This window comes from Rhinoderma darwinii, unplaced genomic scaffold (assembly GCF_050947455.1).
Source record: "Rhinoderma darwinii isolate aRhiDar2 unplaced genomic scaffold, aRhiDar2.hap1 Scaffold_2122, whole genome shotgun sequence".
In the NCBI taxonomy this organism is placed as follows: domain Eukaryota; kingdom Metazoa; phylum Chordata; class Amphibia; order Anura; family Rhinodermatidae; genus Rhinoderma; species Rhinoderma darwinii.
The window spans coordinates 38,721-59,265 of NW_027462459.1; the positions used below are offsets into that span (position 1 = coordinate 38,721).

A 20,545-nucleotide genomic window follows, 5' to 3' on the forward strand; every position below is an offset into this window, starting at 1 on the left:
TGCATGCCCACTGCCACCCCTTCTCCTTTCACACCTTGTATCAGCTTTAATCCAGTCCAGTGCTGCCTGCTGAGCAGCACTGACCAACACTGCCTGGGCCCAGGCTTTTATCTCTGAGGCCCCATTATGATGTCAGAAAGCTGGCTCTGGCTCCTGAGGTCTCCACTATGACACGTGCAAAGTTCCGTCTGAACTTTATATAAGACGGTGCGGCTCAGTCAGTCACTCAGTGTTGCCTGAGAGGGCAACACTGCAACAGCCGGCCCCCAGGCTGTCTTTTTTTTGCACAGCTAGTTGCCTCCAGGAGGCCACAAGAGGGAGACAAGGGACTGCAAAATGGAAAATAGGCATCCACCAACTTTACAGACAACTTGTTCTCCTTGCTCCTACAACCTCCATCCTTGCACAGTTTGTTATTCTTCCAGGTAACATAGTAACAAATCCAAATTGCTGCTCTCTTTGTAGGCAAGCAAGGATTTGTTGCAACTGCAATTCTTACTTCTTCTTGAAATGTAGGGACCACAGTACATTCCATCACATCCATCTAGTGTACACAGGTAGGTCCATTGTGACGGGCGGGCGGGCGGGCTGGCTGCTTTAATGGCTGTTTGCTGTTCCCCTACTCCACTCCACTATTTGACTATGGTGCTGCATCAATCAGTGGCTGGCTCAGGTGCAGCTCTTTAACCTACCTAGGAGGGAGGGCGGAGAGAAGACAAGGAAGGTGAATGAGCTGTTCCAATGTGAAATGCCGGAAACACAGAAACACAGACGACACAAAACAAGAGGTGGCAATGTATTAATTAATTGCATTTAATAAATTAGCTCATTATCACACATGACTGTACAAATGCATTGTCCAACAGGTGTTGAAATAATGGGATTAAAAGGGGAGATCCCATCCGAAAGACAAAAACAATGGCAAACACAAAAAGCACTTTTGGAATCTGATTTTAGTAAACACATAAGGAAAGGGTGCACCGGTCCTGGAAATACTGCAATACCAGGTCAATGCGTGGAGTGGACAGAGCAAGCTCTATTTCCATCTCCCTGTTCTAAAAATCCATTTAATATATGGTCCCCAGATAGGGGACGTATCAGATATTAAACTGATAAGAACAGATACTACACTTGATCTTAGCCAAAAGGCCGAGAAGCGATAACCCGAATGGGCCGCGCGTTGACCTAGCCTGCCCAATACTGCTGTTCACCCCTTGCAGCGATTCAGCCTACTCCTAGGCAATTCCATGGGGCCCTGCAGGCTCACACACACTCACAGCTACTAAGCGGGAGGTGAATAAAGGCCGGAGAGGAAGCAAGACAGGATTTGCTTCTTTTGCTTGCACCACAATGCAGTGCTGAAAGAGGAGGAATCGACATAAAAACGCCTTCCTGGCAACGCCCAAATGCCCTCCTGCCGTGCAAACACTGGCAGCAGCAGCAGCAGCAGCAGCAGTAAGTGCATGCCCACTGCCACCCCTTCTCCTTTCACACCTTGTATCAGCTTTAATCCAGTCCAGTGCTGCCTGCTGAGCAGCACTGACCAACACTGCCTGGGCCCAGGCTTTTATCTCTGAGGCCCCATTATGATGTCAGAAAGCTGGCTCTGGCTCCTGAGGTCTCCACTATGACACGTGCAAAGTTCCGTCTGAACTTTATATAAGACGGTGCGGCTCAGTCAGTCACTCAGTGTTGCCTGAGAGGGCAACACTGCAACAGCCGGCCCCCAGGCTGTCTTTTTTTTGCACAGCTAGTTGCCTCCAGGAGGCCACAAGAGGGAGACAAGGGACTGCAAATGGAAAATAGGCATCCACCAACTTTACAGACAACTTGTTCTCCTTGCTCCTACAACCTCCATCCTTGCACAGTTTGTTATTCTTCCAGGTAACATAGTAACAAATCCAAATTGCTGCTCTCTTTGTAGGCAAGCAAGGGTTTGTTGCAACTGCAATTCTTACTTCTTCTTGAAATGTAGGGACCACAGTACATTCCATCACATCCATCTAGTGTACACAGGTAGGTCCATTGTGACGGGCGGGCGGGCGGGCTGCTTTAATGGCTGTTTGCTGTTCCCCTACTCCACTCCACTATTTGACTATGGTGCTGCATCAATCAGTGGCTGGCTCAGGTGCAGCTCTTTAACCTACCTAGGAGGGAGGGCGGAGAGAAGACAAGGAAGGTGAATGAGCTGTTCCAATGTGAAATGCCGGAAACACAGAAACACAGACGACACAAAACAAGAGGTGGCAATGTATTAATTAATTGCATTTAATAAATTAGCTCATTATCACACATGACTGTACAAATGCATTGTCCAACAGGTGTTGAAATAATGGGATTAAAAGGGGAGATCCCATCCGAAAGACAAAAACAATGGCAAACACAAAAAGCACTTTTGGAATCTGATTTTAGTAAACACATAAGGAAAGGGTGCACCGGTCCTGGAAATACTGCAATACCAGGTCAATGCGTGGAGTGGACAGAGCAAGCTCTATTTCCATCTCCCTGTTCTAAAAATCCATTTAATATATGGTCCCCAGATAGGGGACGTATGAGATATTAAACTGATAAGAACAGATACTACACTTGATCTTAGCCAAAAGGCCGAGAAGCGATAACCCGAACGGGCCGCGCGTTGACCGAGCCTGCCCAATACTGCTGTTCACCCCTTGCAGCGATTCAGCCTACTCCTAGGCAATTCCATGGGGCCCTGCAGGCTCACACACACTCACAGCTACTAAGCGGGAGGTGAATAAAGGCCGGAGAGGAAGCAAGACAGGATTTGCTTCTTTTGCTTGCACCACAATGCAGTGCTGAAAGAGGAGGAATCGACATAAAAACGCCTTCCTGGCAACGCCCAAATGCCCTCCTGCCGTGCAAACACTGGCAGCAGCAGCAGCAGCAGCAGCAGTAAGTGCATGCCCACTGCCACCCCTTCTCCTTTCACACCTTGTATCAGCTTTAATCCAGTCCAGTGCTGCCTGCTGAGCAGCACTGACCAACACTGCCTGGGCCCAGGCTTTTATCTCTGAGGCCCCATTATGATGTCAGAAAGCTGGCTCTGGCTCCTGAGGTCTCCACTATGACACGTGCAAAGTTCCGTCTGAACTTTATATAAGACGGTGCGGCTCAGTCAGTCACTCAGTGTTGCCTGAGAGGGCAACACTGCAACAGCCGGCCCCCAGGCTGTCTTTTTTTTGCACAGCTAGTTGCCTCCAGGAGGCCACAAGAGGGAGACAAGGGACTGCAAAAAGGAAAATAGGCATCCACCAACTTTACAGACAACTTGTTCTCCTTGCTCCTACAACCTCCATCCTTGCACAGTTTGTTATTCTTCCAGGTAACATAGTAACAAATCCAAATTGCTGCTCTCTTTGTAGGCAAGCAAGGGTTTGTTGCAACTGCAATTCTTACTTCTTCTTGAAATGTAGGGACCACAGTACATTCCATCACATCCATCTAGTGTACACAGGTAGGTCCATTGTGACGGGCGGGCGGGCTGGCTGCTTTAATGGCTGTTTGCTGTTCCCCTACTCCACTCCACTATTTGACTATGGTGCTGCATCAATCAGTGGCTGGCTCAGGTGCAGCTCTTTAACCTACCTAGGAGGGAGGGCGGAGAGAAGACAAGGAAGGTGAATGAGCTGTTCCAATGTGAAATGCCGGAAACACAGAAACACAGACGACACAAAACAAGAGGTGGCAATGTATTAATTAATTGCATTTAATAAATTAGCTCATTATCACACATGACTGTACAAATGCATTGTCCAACAGGTGTTGAAATAATGGGATTAAAAGGGGAGATCCCATCCGAAAGACAAAAACAATGGCAAACACAAAAAGCACTTTTGGAATCTGATTTTAGTAAACACATAAGGAAAGGGTGCACCGGTCCTGGAAATACTGCAATACCAGGTCAATGCGTGGAGTGGACAGAGCAAGCTCTATTTCCATCTCCCTGTTCTAAAAATCCATTTAATATATGGTCCCCAGATAGGGGACGTATCAGATATTAAACTGATAAGAACAGATACTACACTTGATCTTAGCCAAAAGGCCGAGAAGCGATAACCCGAACGGGCCGCGCGTTGACCGAGCCTGCCCAATACTGCTGTTCACCCCTTGCAGCGATTCAGCCTACTCCTAGGCAATTCCATGGGGCCCTGCAGGCTCACACACACTCACAGCTACTAAGCGGGAGGTGAATAAAGGCCGGAGAGGAAGCAAGACAGGATTTGCTTCTTTTGCTTGCACCACAATGCAGTGCTGAAAGAGGAGGAATCGACATAAAAACGCCTTCCTGGCAACGCCCAAATGCCCTCCTGCCGTGCAAACACTGGCAGCAGCAGCAGCAGCAGCAGCAGCAGCAGTAAGTGCATGCCCACTGCCACCCCTTCTCCTTTCACACCTTGTATCAGCTTTAATCCAGTCCAGTGCTGCCTGCTGAGCAGCACTGACCAACACTGCCTGGGCCCAGGCTTTTATCTCTGAGGCCCCATTATGATGTCAGAAAGCTGGCTCTGGCTCCTGAGGTCTCCACTATGACACGTGCAAAGTTCCGTCTGAACTTTATATAAGACGGTGCGGCTCAGTCAGTCACTCAGTGTTGCCTGAGAGGGCAACACTGCAACAGCCGGCCCCCAGGCTGTCTTTTTTTTGCACAGCTAGTTGCCTCCAGGAGGCCACAAGAGGGAGATAAGGGACTGCAAAATGGAAAATAGGCATCTACCAACTTTACAGACAACTTGTTCTCCTTGCTCCTACAACCTCCATCCTTGCACAGTTTGTTATTCTTCCAGGTAACATAGTAACAAATCCAAATTGCTGCTCTCTTTGTAGGCAAGCAAGGATTTGTTGCAACTGCAATTCTTACTTCTTCTTGAAATGTAGGGACCACAGTACATTCCATCACATCCATCTAGTGTACACAGGTAGGTCCATTGTGACGGGCGGGCGGGCGGGCTGGCTGCTTTAATGGCTGTTTGCTGTTCCCCTACTCCACTCCACTATTTGACTATGGTGCTGAATCAATCAGTGGCTGGCTCAGGTGCAGCTCTTTAACCTACCTAGGAGGGAGGGCGGAGAGAAGACAAGGAAGGTGAATGAGCTGTTCCAATGTGAAATGCCGGAAACACAGAAACACAGACGACACAAAACAAGAGGTGGCAATGTATTAATTAATTGCATTTAATAAATTAGCTCATTATCACACATGACTGTACAAATGCATTGTCCAACAGGTGTTGAAATAATGGGATTAAAAGGGGAGATCCCATCCGAAAGACAAAAACAATGGCAAACACAAAAAGCACTTTTGGAATCTGATTTTAGTAAACACATAAGGAAAGGGTGCACCGGTCCTGGAAATACTGCAATACCAGGTCAATGCGTGGAGTGGACAGAGCAAGCTCTATTTCCATCTCCCTGTTCTAAAAATCCATTTAATATATGGTCCCCAGATAGGGGACGTATCAGATATTAAACTGATAAGAACAGATACTACACTTGATCTTAGCCAAAAGGCCGAGAAGCGATAACCCGAACGGGCCGCGCGTTGACCGAGCCTGCCCAATACTGCTGTTCACCCCTTGCAGCGATTCAGCCTACTCCTAGGCAATTCCATGGGGCCCTGCAGGCTCACACACACTCACAGCTACTAAGCGGGAGGAGAATAAAGGCCGGAGAGGAAGCAAGACAGGATTTGCTTCTTTTGCTTGCACCACAATGCAGTGCTGAAAGAGGAGGAATCGACATAAAAACGCCTTCCTGGCAACGCCCAAATGCCCTCCTGCCGTGCAAACACTGGCAGCAGCAGCAGCAGCAGCAGCAGTAAGTGCATGCCCACTGCCACCCCTTCTCCTTTCACACCTTGTATCAGCTTTAATCCAGTCCAGTGCTGCCTGCTGAGCAGCACTGACCAACACTGCCTGGGCCCAGGCTTTTATCTCTGAGGCCCCATTATGATGTCAGAAAGCTGGCTCTGGCTCCTGAGGTCTCCACTATGACACGTGCAAAGTTCCGTCTGAACTTTATATAAGACGGTGCGGCTCAGTCAGTCACTCAGTGTTGCCTGAGAGGGCAACACTGCAACAGCCGGCCCCCAGGCTGTCTTTTTTTTGCACAGCTAGTTGCCTCCAGGAGGCCACAAGAGGGAGACAAGGGACTGCAAAATGGAAAATAGGCATCCACCAACTTTACAGACAACTTGTTCTCCTTGCTCCTACAACCTCCATCCTTGCACAGTTTGTTATTCTTCCAGGTAACATAGTAACAAATCCAAATTGCTGCTCTCTTTGTAGGCAAGCAAGGGTTTGTTGCAACTGCAATTCTTACTTCTTCTTGAAATGTAGGGACCACAGTACATTCCATCACATCCATCTAGTGTACACAGGTAGGTCCATTGTGACGGGGGGCGGGCGGGCGGGCTGGCTGCTTTAATGGCTGTTTGCTGTTCCCCTACTCCACTCCACTATTTGACTATGGTGCTGCATCAATCAGTGGCTGGCTCAGGTGCAGCTCTTTAACCTACCTAGGAGGGAGGGCGGAGAGAAGACAAGGAAGGTGAATGAGCTGTTCCAATGTGAAATGCCGGAAACACAGAAACACAGACGACACAAAACAAGAGGTGGCAATGTATTAATTAATTGCATTTAATAAATTAGCTCATTATCACACATGACTGTACAAATGCATTGTCCAACAGGTGTTGAAATAATGGGATTAAAAGGGAAGATCCCATCCGAAAGACAAAAACAATGGCAAACACAAAAAGCACTTTTGGAATCTGATTTTAGTAAACACATAAGGAAAGGGTGCACCGGTCCTGGAAATACTGCAATACCAGGTCAATGCGTGGAGTGGACAGAGCAAGCTCTATTTCCATCTCCCTGTTCTAAAAATCCATTTAATATATGGTCCCCAGATAGGGGACGTATCAGATATTAAACTGATAAGAACAGATACTACACTTGATCTTAGCCAAAAGGCCGAGAAGCGATAACCCGAACGTGCCGCGCGTTTTGCTTCTTTTGCTTGCACCACAATGCAGTGCTGAAAGAGGAGGAATCAACATAAAAACGCCTTCCTGGCAACGCCCAAATGCCCTCCTGCCGTGCAAACACTGGCAGCAGCAGCAGCAGCAGCAGCAGTAAGTGCATGCCCACTGCCACCCCTTCTCCTTTCACACCTTGTATCAGCTTTAATCCAGTCCAGTGCTGCCTGCTGAGCAGCACTGACCAACACTACCTGGGCCCAGGCTTATATCTCTGAGGCCCCATTATGATGTCAGAAAGCTGGCTCTGGCTCCTGAGGTCTCCACTATGACACGTGCAAAGTTCCGTCTGAACTTTATATAAGACGGTGCGGCTCAGTCAGTCACTCAGTGTTGCCTGAGAGGGCAACACTGCAACAGCCGGCCCCCAGGCTGTCTTTTTTTTGCACAGCTAGTTGCCTCCAGGAGGCCATAAGAGGGAGACAAGGGACTGCAATATGGAAAATAGGCATCCACCAACTTTACAGACAACTTGTTCTCCTTGCTCCTACAACCTCCATCCTTGCACAGTTTGTTATTCTTCCAGGTAACATAGTAACAAATCCAAATTGCTGCTCTCTTTGTAGGCAAGCAAGGGTTTGTTGCAACTGCAATTCTTACTTCTTCTTGAAATGTAGGGACCACAGTACATTCCATCACATCCATCTAGTGTACACAGGTAGGTCCATTGTGACGGGCGGGCGGGCGGGCTGGCTGCTTTAATGTCTGTTTGCTGTTCCCCTACTCCACTCCACTATTTGACTATGGTGCTGCATCAATCAGTGGCTGGCTCAGGTGCAGCTCTTTAACCTACCTAGGAGGGAGGGCGGAGAGAAGACAAGGAAGGTGAATGAGCTGTTCCAATGTGAAATGCCGGAAACACAGAAACACAGACGACACAAAACAAGAGGTGGCAATGTATTAATTAATTGCATTTAATAAATTAGCTCATTATCACACATGACTGTACAAATGCATTGTCCAACAGGTGTTGAAATAATGGGATTAAAAGGGGAGATCCCATCCGAAAGACAAAAACAATGGCAAACACAAAAAGCACTTTTGGAATCTGATTTTAGTAAACACATAAGGAAAGGGTGCACCGGTCCTGGAAATACTGCAATACCAGGTCAATGCGTGGAGTGGACAGAGCAAGCTCTATTTCCATCTCCCTGTTCTAAAAATCCATTTAATATATGGTCCCCAGATAGGGGACGTATCAGATATTAAACTGATAAGAACAGATACTACACTTGATCTTAGCCAAAAGGCCGAGAAGCGATAACCCGAACGGGCCGCGCGTTGACCGAGCCTGCCCAATACTGCTGTTCACCCCTTGCAGCGATTCAGCCTACTCCTAGGCAATTCCATGGGGCCCTGCAGGCTCACACACACTCACAGCTACTAAGCGGGAGGAGAATAAAGGCCGGAGAGGAAGCAAGACAGGATTTGCTTCTTTTGCTTGCACCACAATGCAGTGCTGAAAGAGGAGGAATCGACATAAAAACGCCTTCCTGGCAACGCCCAAATGCCCTCCTGCCGTGCAAACACTGGCAGCAGCAGCAGCAGCAGCAGCAGTAAGTGCATGCCCACTGCCACCCCTTCTCCTTTCACACCTTGTATCAGCTTTAATCCAGTCCAGTGCTGCCTGCTGAGCAGCACTGACCAACACTGCCTGGGCCCAGGCTTTTATCTCTGAGGCCCCATTATGATGTCAGAAAGCTGGCTCTGGCTCCTGAGGTCTCCACTATGACACGTGCAAAGTTCCGTCTGAACTTTATATAAGACGGTGCGGCTCAGTCAGTCACTCAGTGTTGCCTGAGAGGGCAACACTGCAACAGCCGGCCCCCAGGCTGTCTTTTTTTTGCACAGCTAGTTGCCTCCAGGAGGCCACAAGAGGGAGACAAGGGACTGCAAAATGGAAAATAGGCATCCACCAACTTTACAGACAACTTGTTCTCCTTGCTCCTACAACCTCCATCCTTGCACAGTTTGTTATTCTTCCAGGTAACATAGTAACAAATCCAAATTGCTGCTCTCTTTGTAGGCAAGCAAGGGTTTGTTGCAACTGCAATTCTTACTTCTTCTTGAAATGTAGGGACCACAGTACATTCCATCACATCCATCTAGTGTACACAGGTAGGTCCATTGTGACGGGCGGGCGGGCGGGCGGGCTGGCTGCTTTAATGGCTGTTTGCTGTTCCCCTACTCCACTCCACTATTTGACTATGGTGCTGCATCAATCAGTGGCTGGCTCAGGTGCAGCTCTTTAACCTACCTAGGAGGGAGGGCGGAGAGAAGACAAGGAAGGTGAATGAGCTGTTCCAATGTGAAATGCCGGAAACACAGAAACACAGACGACACAAAACAAGAGGTGGCAATGTATTAATTAATTGCATTTAATAAATTAGCTCATTATCACACATGACTGTACAAATGCATTGTCCAACAGGTGTTGAAATAATGGGATTAAAAGGGGAGATCCCATCCGAAAGACAAAAACAATGGCAAACACAAAAAGCACTTTTGGAATCTGATTTTAGTAAACACATAAGGAAAGGGTGCACCGGTCCTGGAAATACTGCAATACCAGGTCAATGCGTGGAGTGGACAGAGCAAGCTCTATTTCCATCTCCCTGTTCTAAAAATCCATTTAATATATGGTCCCCAGATAGGGGACGTATCAGATATTAAACTGATAAGAACAGATACTACACTTGATCTTAGCCAAAAGGCCGAGAAGCGATAACCCGAACGTGCCGCGCGTTTTGCTTCTTTTGCTTGCACCACAATGCAGTGCTGAAAGAGGAGGAATCAACATAAAAACGCCTTCCTGGCAACGCCCAAATGCCCTCCTGCCGTGCAAACACTGGCAGCAGCAGCAGCAGCAGCAGCAGTAAGTGCATGCCCACTGCCACCCCTTCTCCTTTCACACCTTGTATCAGCTTTAATCCAGTCCAGTGCTGCCTGCTGAGCAGCACTGACCAACACTACCTGGGCCCAGGCTTATATCTCTGAGGCCCCATTATGATGTCAGAAAGCTGGCTCTGGCTCCTGAGGTCTCCACTATGACACGTGCAAAGTTCCGTCTGAACTTTATATAAGACGGTGCGGCTCAGTCAGTCACTCAGTGTTGCCTGAGAGGGCAACACTGCAACAGCCGGCCCCCAGGCTGTCTTTTTTTTGCACAGCTAGTTGCCTCCAGGAGGCCATAAGAGGGAGACAAGGGACTGCAATATGGAAAATAGGCATCCACCAACTTTACAGACAACTTGTTCTCCTTGCTCCTACAACCTCCATCCTTGCACAGTTTGTTATTCTTCCAGGTAACATAGTAACAAATCCAAATTGCTGCTCTCTTTGTAGGCAAGCAAGGGTTTGTTGCAACTGCAATTCTTACTTCTTCTTGAAATGTAGGGACCACAGTACATTCCATCACATCCATCTAGTGTACACAGGTAGGTCCATTGTGACGGGCGGGCGGGCGGGCTGGCTGCTTTAATGTCTGTTTGCTGTTCCCCTACTCCACTCCACTATTTGACTATGGTGCTGCATCAATCAGTGGCTGGCTCAGGTGCAGCTCTTTAACCTACCTAGGAGGGAGGGCGGAGAGAAGACAAGGAAGGTGAATGAGCTGTTCCAATGTGAAATGCCGGAAACACAGAAACACAGACGACACAAAACAAGAGGTGGCAATGTATTAATTAATTGCATTTAATAAATTAGCTCATTATCACACATGACTGTACAAATGCATTGTCCAACAGGTGTTGAAATAATGGGATTAAAAGGGGAGATCCCATCCGAAAGACAAAAACAATGGCAAACACAAAAAGCACTTTTGGAATCTGATTTTAGTAAACACATAAGGAAAGGGTGCACCGGTCCTGGAAATACTGCAATACCAGGTCAATGCGTGGAGTGGACAGAGCAAGCTCTATTTCCATCTCCCTGTTCTAAAAATCCATTTAATATATGGTCCCCAGATAGGGGACGTATCAGATATTAAACTGATAAGAACAGATACTACACTTGATCTTAGCCAAAAGGCCGAGAAGCGATAACCCGAACGTGCCGCGCGTTTTGCTTCTTTTGCTTGCACCACAATGCAGTGCTGAAAGAGGAGGAATCGACATAAAAACGCCTTCCTGGCAACGCCCAAATGCCCTCCTGCCGTGCAAACACTGGCAGCAGCAGCAGCAGCAGCAGCAGCAGTAAGTGCATGCCCACTGCCACCCCTTCTCCTTTCACACCTTGTATCAGCTTTAATCCAGTCCAGTGCTGCCTGCTGAGCAGCACTGACCAACACTGCCTGGGCCCAGGCTTTTATCTCTGAGGCCCCATTATGATGTCAGAAAGCTGGCTCTGGCTCCTGAGGTCTCCACTATGACACGTGCAAAGTTCCGTCTGAACTTTATATAAGACGGTGCGGCTCAGTCAGTCACTCAGTGTTGCCTGAGAGGGCAACTCTGCAACAGCCGGCCCCCAGGCTGTCTTTTTTTTGCACAGCTAGTTGCCTCCAGGAGGCCACAAGAGGGAGACAAGGGACTGCAAAATGGAAAATAGGCATCCACCAACTTTACAGACAACTTGTTCTCCTTGCTCCTACAACCTCCATCCTTGCACAGTTTGTTATTCTTCCAGGTAACATAGTAACAAATCCAAATTGCTGCTCTCTTTGTAGGCAAGCAAGGGTTTGTTGCAACTGCAATTCTTACTTCTTCTTGAAATGTAGGGACCACAGTACATTCCATCACATCCATCTAGTGTACACAGGTAGGTCCATTGTAACGGGCGGGCGGGCTGCTTTAATGGCTGTTTGCTGTTCCCCTACTCCACTCCACTATTTGACTATGGTGCTGCATCAATCAGTGGCTGGCTCAGGTGCAGCTCTTTAACCTACCTAGGAGCGAGGGCGGAGAGAAGACAAGGAAGGTGAATGAGCTGTTCCAATGTGAAATGCCGGAAACACAGAAACACAGACGACACAAAACAAGAGGTGGCAATGTATTAATTAATTGCATTTAATAAATTAGCTCATTATCACACATGACTGTACAAATGCATTGTCCAACAGGTGTTGAAATAATGGGATTAAAAGGGGAGATCCCATCCGAAAGACAAAAACAATGGCAAACACAAAAAGCACTTTTGGAATCTGATTTTAGTAAACACATAAGGAAAGGGTGCACCGGTCCTGGAAATACTGCAATACCAGGTCAATGCGTGGAGTGGACAGAGCAAGCTCTATTTCCATCTCCCTGTTCTAAAAATCCATTTAATATATGGTCCCCAGATAGGGGACGTATCAGATATTAAACTGATAAGAACAGATACTACACTTGATCTTAGCCAAAAGGCCGAGAAGCGATAACCCGAACGTGCCGCGCGTTTTGCTTCTTTTGCTTGCACCACAATGCAGTGCTGAAAGAGGAGGAATCGACATAAAAACGCCTTCCTGGCAACGCCCAAATGCCCTCCTGCCGTGCAAACACTGGCAGCAGCAGCAGCAGTAAGTGCATGCCCACTGCCACCCCTTCTCCTTTCACACCTTGTATCAGCTTTAATCCAGTCCAGTGCTGCCTGCTGAGCAGCACTGACCAACACTGCCTGGGCCCAGGCTTTTATCTCTGAGGCCCCATTATGATGTCAGAAAGCTGGCTCTGGCTCCTGAGGTCTCCACTATGACACGTGCAAAGTTCCGTCTGAACTTTATATAAGACGGTGCGGCTCAGTCAGTCACTCAGTGTTGCCTGAGAGGGCAACACTGCAACAGCCGGCCCCCAGGCTGTCTTTTTTTTGCACAGCTAGTTGCCTCCAGGAGGCCACAAGAGGGAGACAAGGACTGCAAAATGGAAAATAGGCATCCACCAACTTTACAGACAACTTGTTCTCCTTGCTCCTACAACCTCCATCCTTGCACAGTTTGTTATTCTTCCAGGTAACATAGTAACAAATCCAAATTGCTGCTCTCTTTGTAGGCAAGCAAGGGTTTGTTGCAACTGCAATTCTTACTTCTTCTTGAAATGTAGGGACCACAGTACATTCCATCACATCCATCTAGTGTACACAGGTAGGTCCATTGTGACGGGCGGGCGGGCGGGCTGGCTGCTTTAATGGCTGTTTGCTGTTCCCCTACTCCACTCCACTATTTGACTATGGTGCTGCATCAATCAGTGGCTGGCTCAGGTGCAGCTCTTTAACCTACCTATGAGGGAGGGCGGAGAGAAGACAAGGAAGGTGAATGAGCTGTTCCAATGTGAAATGCCGGAAACACAGAAACACAGACGACACAAAACAAGAGGTGGCAATGTATTAATTAATTGCATTTAATAAATTAGCTCATTATCACACATGACTGTACAAATGCATTGTCCAACAGGTGTTGAAATAATGGGATTAAAAGGGGAGATCCCATCCGAAAGACAAAAACAATGGCAAACACAAAAAGCACTTTTGGAATCTGATTTTAGTAAACACATAAGGAAAGCGTGCACCGGTCCTGGAAATACTGCAATACCAGGTCAATGCGTGGAGTGGACAGAGCAAGCTCTATTTCCATCTCCCTGTTCTAAAAATCCATTTAATATATGGTCCCCAGATAGGGGACGTATCAGATATTAAACTGATAAGAACAGATACTACACTTGATCTTAGCCAAAAGGCCGAGAAGCGATAACCCGAACGTGCCGCGCGTTTTGCTTCTTTTGCTTGCACCACAATGCAGTGCTGAAAGAGGAGGAATCAACATAAAAACGCCTTCCTGGCAACGCCCAAATGCCCTCCTGCCGTGCAAACACTGGCAGCAGCAGCAGCAGTAAGTGCATGCCCACTGCCACCCCTTCTCCTTTCACACCTTGTATCAGCTTTAATCCAGTCCAGTGCTGCCTGCTGAGCAGCACTGACCAACACTGCCTGGGCCCAGGCTTTTATCTCTGAGGCCCCATTATGATGTCAGAAAGCTGGCTCTGGCTCCTGAGGTCTCCACTATGACACGTGCAAAGTTCCGTCTGAACTTTATATAAGACGGTGCGGCTCAGTCAGTCACTCAGTGTTGCCTGAGAGGGCAACACTGCAACAGCCGGCCCCCAGGCTGTCTTTTTTTTGCACAGCTAGTTGCCTCCAGGAGGCCACAAGAGGGAGACAAGGGACTGCAAAATGGAAAATAGGCATCCACCAACTTTACAGACAACTTGTTCTCCTTGCTCCTACAACCTCCATCCTTGCACAGTTTGTTATTCTTCCAGGTAACATAGTAACAAATCCAAATTGCTGCTCTCTTTGTAGGCAAGCAAGGGTTTGTTGCAACTGCAATTCTTACTTCTTCTTGAAATGTAGGGACCACAGTACATTCCATCACATCCATCTAGTGTACACAGGTAGGTCCATTGTGACGGGCGGGCGGGCGGGCGGGCTGGCTGCTTTAATGGCTGTTTGCTGTTCCCCTACTCCACTCCACTATTTGACTATGGTGCTGCATCAATCAGTGGCTGGCTCAGGTGCAGCTCTTTAACCTACCTAGGAGGGAGGGCGGAGAGAAGACAAGGAAGGTGAATGAGCTGTTCCAATGTGAAATGCCGGAAACACAGAAACACAGACGACACAAAACAAGAGGTGGCAATGTATTAATTAATTGCATTTAATAAATTAGCTCATTATCACACATGACTGTACAAATGCATTGTCCAACAGGTGTTGAAATAATGGGATTAAAAGGGGAGATCCCATCCGAAAGACAAAAACAATGGCAAACACAAAAAGCACTTTTGGAATCTGATTTTAGTAAACACATAAGGAAAGGGTGCACCGGTCCTGGAAATACTGCAATACCAGGTCAATGCGTGGAGTGGACAGAGCAAGCTCTATTTCCATCTCCCTGTTCTAAAAATCCATTTAATATATGGTCCCCAGATAGGGGACGTATCAGATATTAAACTGATAAGAACAGATACTACACTTGATCTTAGCCAAAAAGCCGAGAAGCGATAACCCGAACGTGCCGCGCGTTTTGCTTCTTTTGCTTGCACCACAATGCAGTGCTGAAAGAGGAGGAATCGACATAAAAACGCCTTCCTGGCAACGCCCAAATGCCCTCCTGCCGTGCAAACACTGGCAGCAGCAGCAGCAGTAAGTGCATGCCCACTGCCACCCCTTCTCCTTTCACACCTTGTATCAGCTTTAATCCAGTCCAGTGCTGCCTGCTGAGCAGCACTGACCAACACTGCCTGGGCCCAGGCTTTTATCTCTGAGGCCCCATTATGATGTCAGAAAGCTGGCTCTGGCTCCTGAGGTCTCCACTATGACACGTGCAAAGTTCCGTCTGAACTTTATATAAGACGGTGCGGCTCAGTCAGTCACTCAGTGTTGCCTGAGAGGGCAATACTGCAACAGCCGGCCCCCAGGCTGTCTTTTCTTTGCACAGCTAGTTGCCTCCAGGAGGCCACAAGAGGGAGACAAGGGACTGCAAAATGGAAAATAGGCATCCACCAACTTTACAGACAACTTGTTCTCCTTGCTCCTACAACCTCCATCCTTGCACAGTTTGTTATTCTTCCAGGTAACATAGTAACAAATCCAAATTGCTGCTCTCTTTGTAGGCAAGCAAGGGTTTGTTGCAACTGCAATTCTTACTTCTTCTTGAAATGTAGGGACCACAGTACATTCCATCACATCCATCTAGTGTACACAGGTAGGTCCATTGTGACGGGCGGGCGGGCGGGCTGGCTGCTTTAATGGCTGTTTGCTGTTCCCCTACTCCACTCCACTATTTGACTATGGTGCTGCATCAATCAGTGGCTGGCTCAGGTGCAGCTCTTTAACCTACCTATGAGGGAGGGCGGAGAGAAGTCAAGGAAGGTGAATGAGCTGTTCCAATGTGAAATGCCGGAAACACAGAAACACAGACGACACAAAACAAGAGGTGGCAATGTATTAATTAATTGCATTTAATAAATTAGCTCATTATCACACATGACTGTACAAATGCATTGTCCAACAGGTGTTGAAATAATGGGATTAAAAGGGGAGATCCCATCCGAAAGACAAAAACAATGGCAAACACAAAAAGCACTTTTGGAATCTGATTTTAGTAAACACATAAGGAAAGGGTGCACCGGTCCTGGAAATACTGCAATACCAGGTCAATGCGTGGAGTGGACAGAGCAAGCTCTATTTCCATCTCCCTGTTCTAAAAATCCATTTAATATATGGTCCCCAGATAGGGGACATATCAGATATTAAACTGATAAGAACAGATACTACACTTGATCTTAGCCAAAAGGCCGAGAAGCGATAACCCGAACGTGCCGCGCGTTTTTCTTCTTTTGCTTGCACCACAATGCAGTGCTGAAAGAGGAGGAATCGACATAAAAACGCCTTCCTGGCAACGCCCAAATGCCCTCCTGCCGTGCAAACACTGGCAGCAGCAGCAGCAGCAGCAGCAGCAGCAGTAAGTGCATGCCCACTGCCACCCCTTCTCCTTTCACACCTTGTATCAGCTTTAATCCAGTCCAGTGCTGCCTGCTGAGCAGCACTGACCAACACTGCCTGGGCCCAGGCTTTTATCTCTGAGGCCCCATTATGATGTCAGAAAGCTGGCTCTGGCTCCTGAGGTCTCCACTATGACACGTGCAAAGTTCCGTCTGAACTTTATATAAGACGGTGCGGCTCAGTCAGTCACTCAGTGTTGCCTGAGAGGGCAACACTGCAACAGCCGGCCCCCAGGCTGTCTTTTCTTTGCACAGCTAGTTGCCTCCAGGAGGCCACAAGAGGGAGACAAGGGACTGCAAAATGGAAAATAGGCATCCACCAACTTTACAGACAACTTGTTCTCCTTGCTCCTACAACCTCCATCCTTGCACAGTTTGTTATTCTTCCAGGTAACATAGTAACAAATCCAAATTGCTGCTCTCTTTGTAGGCAAGCAAGGGTTTGTTGCAACTGCAATTCTTACTTCTTCTTGAAATGTAGGGACCACAGTACATTCCATCACATCCATCTAGTGTACACAGGTAGGTCCATTGTGACGGGCGGGCGGGCGGGCTGGCTGCTTTAATGGCTGTTTGCTGTTCCCCTACTCCACTCCACTATTTGACTATGGTGCTGCATCAATCAGTGGCTGGCTCAGGTGCAGCTCTTTAACCTACCTATGAGGGAGGGCGGAGAGAAGACAAGGAAGGTGAATGAGCTGTTCCAATGTGAAATGCCGGAAACACAGAAACACAGACGACACAAAACAAGAGGTGGCAATGTATTAATTAATTGCATTTAATAAATTAGCTCATTATCACACATGACTGTACAAATGCATTGTCCAACAGGTGTTGAAATAATGGGATTAAAAGGGGAGATCCCATCCGAAAGACAAAAACAATGGCAAACACAAAATGCACTTTTGGAATCTGATTTTAGTAAACACATAAGGAAAGGGTGCACCGGTCCTGGAAATACTGCAATACCAGGTCAATGCGTGGAGTGGACAGAGCAAGCTCTATTTCCATCTCCCTGTTCTAAAAATCCATTTAATATATGGTCCCCAGATAGGGGACGTATCAGATATTAAACTGATAAGAACAGATACTACACTTGATCTTAGCCAAAAGGCCGAGAAGCGATAACCCGAACGTGCCGCGCGTTTTGCTTCTTTTGCTTGCACCACAATGCAGTGCTGAAAGAGGAGGAATCGACATAAAAACGCCTTCCTGGCAACGCCCAAATGCCCTCCTGCCGTGCAAACACTGGCAGCAGCAGCAGCAGCAGTAAGTGCATGCCCACTGCCACCCCTTCTCCTTTCACACCTTGTATCAGCTTTAATCCAGTCCAGTGCTGCCTGCTGAGCAGCACTGACCAACACTGCCTGGGCCCAGGCTTTTATCTCTGAGGCCCCATTATGATGTCAGAAAGCTGGCTCTGGCTCCTGAGGTCTCCACTATGACACGTGCAAAGTTCCGTCTGAACTTTATATAAGACGGTGCGGCTCAGTCAGTCACTCAGTGTTGCCTGAGAGGGCAACACTGCAACAGCCGGCCCCCAGGCTGTCTTTTTTTTGCACAGCTAGTTGCCTCCAGGAGGCCACAAGAGGGAGACAAGGGACTGCAAAATGGAAAATAGGCATCCACCAACTTTACAGACAACTTGTTCTCCTTGCTCCTACAACCTCCATCCTTGCACAGTTTGTTATTCTTCCAGGTAACATAGTAACAAATCCAAATTGCTGCTCTCTTTGTAGGCAAGCAAGGGTTTGTTGCAACTGCAATTCTTACTTCTTCTTGAAATGTAGGGACCACAGTACATTCCATCACATCCATCTAGTGTACACAGGTAGGTCCATTGTGACGGGCGGGCGGGCGGGCTGGCTGCTTTAATGTCTGTTTGCTGTTCCCCTACTCCACTCCACTATTTGACTATGGTGCTGCATCAATCAGTGGCTGGCTCAGGTGCAGCTCTTTAACCTACCTAGGAGGGAGGGCGGAGAGAAGACAAGGGAGGTGAATGAGCTGTTCCAATGTGAAATGCCGGAAACACAGAAACACAGACGACACAAAACAAGAGGTGGCAATGTATTAATTAATTGCATTTAATAAATTAGCTCATTATCACACATGACTGTACAAATGCATTGTCCAACAGGTGTTGAAATAATGGGATTAAAAGGGGAGATCCCATCCGAAAGACAAAAACAATGGCAAACACAAAAAGCACTTTTGGAATCTGATTTTAGTAAACACATAAGGAAAGGGTGCACCGGTCCTGGAAATACTGCAATACCAGGTCAATGCGTGGAGTGGACAGAGCAAGCTCTATTTCCATCTCCCTGTTCTAAAAATCCATTTAATATATGGTCCCCAGATAGGGGACGTATCAGATATTAAACTGATAAGAACAGATACTACACTTGATCTTAGCCAAAAGGCCGAGAAGCGATAACCCGAACGTGCCGCGCGTTTTGCTTCTTTTGCTTGCACCACAATGCAGTGCTGAAAGAGGAGGAATCAACATAAAAACGCCTTCCTGGCAACGCCCAAATGCCCTCCTGCCGTGCAAACACTGGCAGCAGCAGCAGTAAGTGCATGCCCACTGCCACCCCTTCTCCTTTCACACCTTGTATCAGCTTTAATCCAGTCCAGTGCTGCCTGCTGAGCAGCACTGACCAACACTGCCTGGGCCCAGGCTTTTATCTCTGAGGCCCCATTATGATGTCAGAAAGCTGGCTCTGGCTCCTGAGGTCTCCACTATGACACGTGCAAAGTTCCGTCTGAACTTTATATAAGACGGTGCGGCTCAGTCAGTCACTCAGTGTTGCCTGAGAGGGCAACACTGCAACAGCCGGCCCCCAGGCTGTCTTTTTTTTGCACAGCTAGTTGCCTCCAGGAGGCCACAAGAGGGAGACAAGGGACTGCAAAATGGAAAATAGGCATCCACCAACTTTACAGACAACTTGTTCTCCTTGCTCCTACAACCTCCATCCTTGCACAGTTTGTTATTCTTCCAGGTAACATAGTAACAAATCCAAATTGCTGCTCTCTTTGTAGGCAAGCAAGGGTTTGTTGCAACTGCAATTCTTACTTCTTCTTGAAATGTAGGGACCACAGTACATTCCATCACATCCATCTAGTGTACACAGGTAGGTCCATTGTGACGGGCGGGCGGGCGGGCGGGCTGGCTGCTTTAATGGCTGTTTGCTGTTCCCCTACTCCACTCCACTATTTGACTATGGTGCTGCATCAATCAGTGGCTGGCTCAGGTGCAGCTCTTTAACCTACCTAGGAGGGAGGGCGGAGAGAAGACAAGGAAGGTGAATGAGCTGTTCCAATGTGAAATGCCGGAAACACAGAAACACAGACGACACAAAACAAGAGGTGGCAATGTATTAATTAATTGCATTTAATAAATTAGCTCATTATCACACATGACTGTACAAATGCATTGTCCAACAGGTGTTGAAATAATGGGATTAAAAGGGGAGATCCCATCCGAAAGACAAAAACAATGGCAAACACAAAAAGCACTTTTGGAATCTGATTTTAGTAAACACATAAGGAAAGGGTGCACCGGTCCTGGAAATACTGCAATACCAGGTCAATGCGTGGAGTGGACAGAGCAAGCTCTATTTCCATCTCCCTGTTCTAAAAATCCATTTAATATATGGTCCCCAGATAGGGGACGTATCAGATATTAAACTGATAAGAACAGATACTACACTTGATCTTAGCCAAAAAGCCGAGAAGCGATAACCCGAACGTGCCGCGCGTTTTGCTTCTTTTGCTTGCACCACAATGCAGTGCTGAAAGAGGAGGAATCGACATAAAAACGCCTTCCTGGCAACGCCCAAATGCCCTCCTGCCGTGCAAACACTGGCAGCAGCAGCAGCAGCAGTAAGTGCATGCCCACTGCCACCCCTTCTCCTTTCACACCTTGTATCAGCTTTAATCCAGTCCAGTGCTGCCTGCTGAGCAGCACTGACCAACACTGCCTGGGCCCAGGCTTTTATCTCTGAGGCCCCATTATGATGTC

The 20,545-nt window shown here is 47.7% G+C and overlaps 15 non-coding genes across 15 annotated transcripts; all 15 read right to left on the reverse strand.

The window, feature by feature from the left end:
- Nucleotides 1–970: 970 nt before the first annotated feature.
- On the reverse strand, nt 971–1,161 carry LOC142701569 (U2 spliceosomal RNA). Its single transcript, XR_012866912.1, has one exon. It is a non-coding gene; the product is annotated as a U2 spliceosomal RNA (small nuclear RNA).
- Nucleotides 1,162–2,425: 1,264 nt separating this feature from the next.
- LOC142701586 (U2 spliceosomal RNA) lies at nt 2,426–2,616 on the reverse strand. Its single transcript, XR_012866928.1, has one exon. It is a non-coding gene; the product is annotated as a U2 spliceosomal RNA (small nuclear RNA).
- A 1,265-nt stretch (nt 2,617–3,881) lies between these two features.
- LOC142701570 (U2 spliceosomal RNA) lies at nt 3,882–4,072 on the reverse strand. Its single transcript, XR_012866913.1, has one exon. It is a non-coding gene; the product is annotated as a U2 spliceosomal RNA (small nuclear RNA).
- Nucleotides 4,073–5,347: 1,275 nt separating this feature from the next.
- LOC142701571 (U2 spliceosomal RNA) lies at nt 5,348–5,538 on the reverse strand. The gene has a single exon (XR_012866914.1). It is a non-coding gene; the product is annotated as a U2 spliceosomal RNA (small nuclear RNA).
- Nucleotides 5,539–6,810: 1,272 nt separating this feature from the next.
- On the reverse strand, nt 6,811–7,001 carry LOC142701572 (U2 spliceosomal RNA). The gene has a single exon (XR_012866915.1). It is a non-coding gene; the product is annotated as a U2 spliceosomal RNA (small nuclear RNA).
- A 1,124-nt stretch (nt 7,002–8,125) lies between these two features.
- Nucleotides 8,126–8,316, reverse strand: LOC142701573 (U2 spliceosomal RNA). Its single transcript, XR_012866916.1, has one exon. It is a non-coding gene; the product is annotated as a U2 spliceosomal RNA (small nuclear RNA).
- A 1,273-nt stretch (nt 8,317–9,589) lies between these two features.
- LOC142701574 (U2 spliceosomal RNA) lies at nt 9,590–9,780 on the reverse strand. The gene has a single exon (XR_012866917.1). It is a non-coding gene; the product is annotated as a U2 spliceosomal RNA (small nuclear RNA).
- A 1,124-nt stretch (nt 9,781–10,904) lies between these two features.
- On the reverse strand, nt 10,905–11,095 carry LOC142701575 (U2 spliceosomal RNA). Its single transcript, XR_012866918.1, has one exon. It is a non-coding gene; the product is annotated as a U2 spliceosomal RNA (small nuclear RNA).
- A 1,119-nt stretch (nt 11,096–12,214) lies between these two features.
- Nucleotides 12,215–12,405, reverse strand: LOC142701577 (U2 spliceosomal RNA). The gene has a single exon (XR_012866920.1). It is a non-coding gene; the product is annotated as a U2 spliceosomal RNA (small nuclear RNA).
- A 1,114-nt stretch (nt 12,406–13,519) lies between these two features.
- On the reverse strand, nt 13,520–13,710 carry LOC142701581 (U2 spliceosomal RNA). Its single transcript, XR_012866923.1, has one exon. It is a non-coding gene; the product is annotated as a U2 spliceosomal RNA (small nuclear RNA).
- Nucleotides 13,711–14,829: 1,119 nt separating this feature from the next.
- On the reverse strand, nt 14,830–15,020 carry LOC142701582 (U2 spliceosomal RNA). Its single transcript, XR_012866924.1, has one exon. It is a non-coding gene; the product is annotated as a U2 spliceosomal RNA (small nuclear RNA).
- Nucleotides 15,021–16,135: 1,115 nt separating this feature from the next.
- LOC142701552 (U2 spliceosomal RNA) lies at nt 16,136–16,326 on the reverse strand. The gene has a single exon (XR_012866897.1). It is a non-coding gene; the product is annotated as a U2 spliceosomal RNA (small nuclear RNA).
- A 1,130-nt stretch (nt 16,327–17,456) lies between these two features.
- On the reverse strand, nt 17,457–17,647 carry LOC142701578 (U2 spliceosomal RNA). Its single transcript, XR_012866921.1, has one exon. It is a non-coding gene; the product is annotated as a U2 spliceosomal RNA (small nuclear RNA).
- Nucleotides 17,648–18,765: 1,118 nt separating this feature from the next.
- On the reverse strand, nt 18,766–18,956 carry LOC142701580 (U2 spliceosomal RNA). Its single transcript, XR_012866922.1, has one exon. It is a non-coding gene; the product is annotated as a U2 spliceosomal RNA (small nuclear RNA).
- A 1,116-nt stretch (nt 18,957–20,072) lies between these two features.
- On the reverse strand, nt 20,073–20,263 carry LOC142701583 (U2 spliceosomal RNA). Its single transcript, XR_012866925.1, has one exon. It is a non-coding gene; the product is annotated as a U2 spliceosomal RNA (small nuclear RNA).
- Between the last annotated feature and the right edge of the window lie 282 nt (nt 20,264–20,545).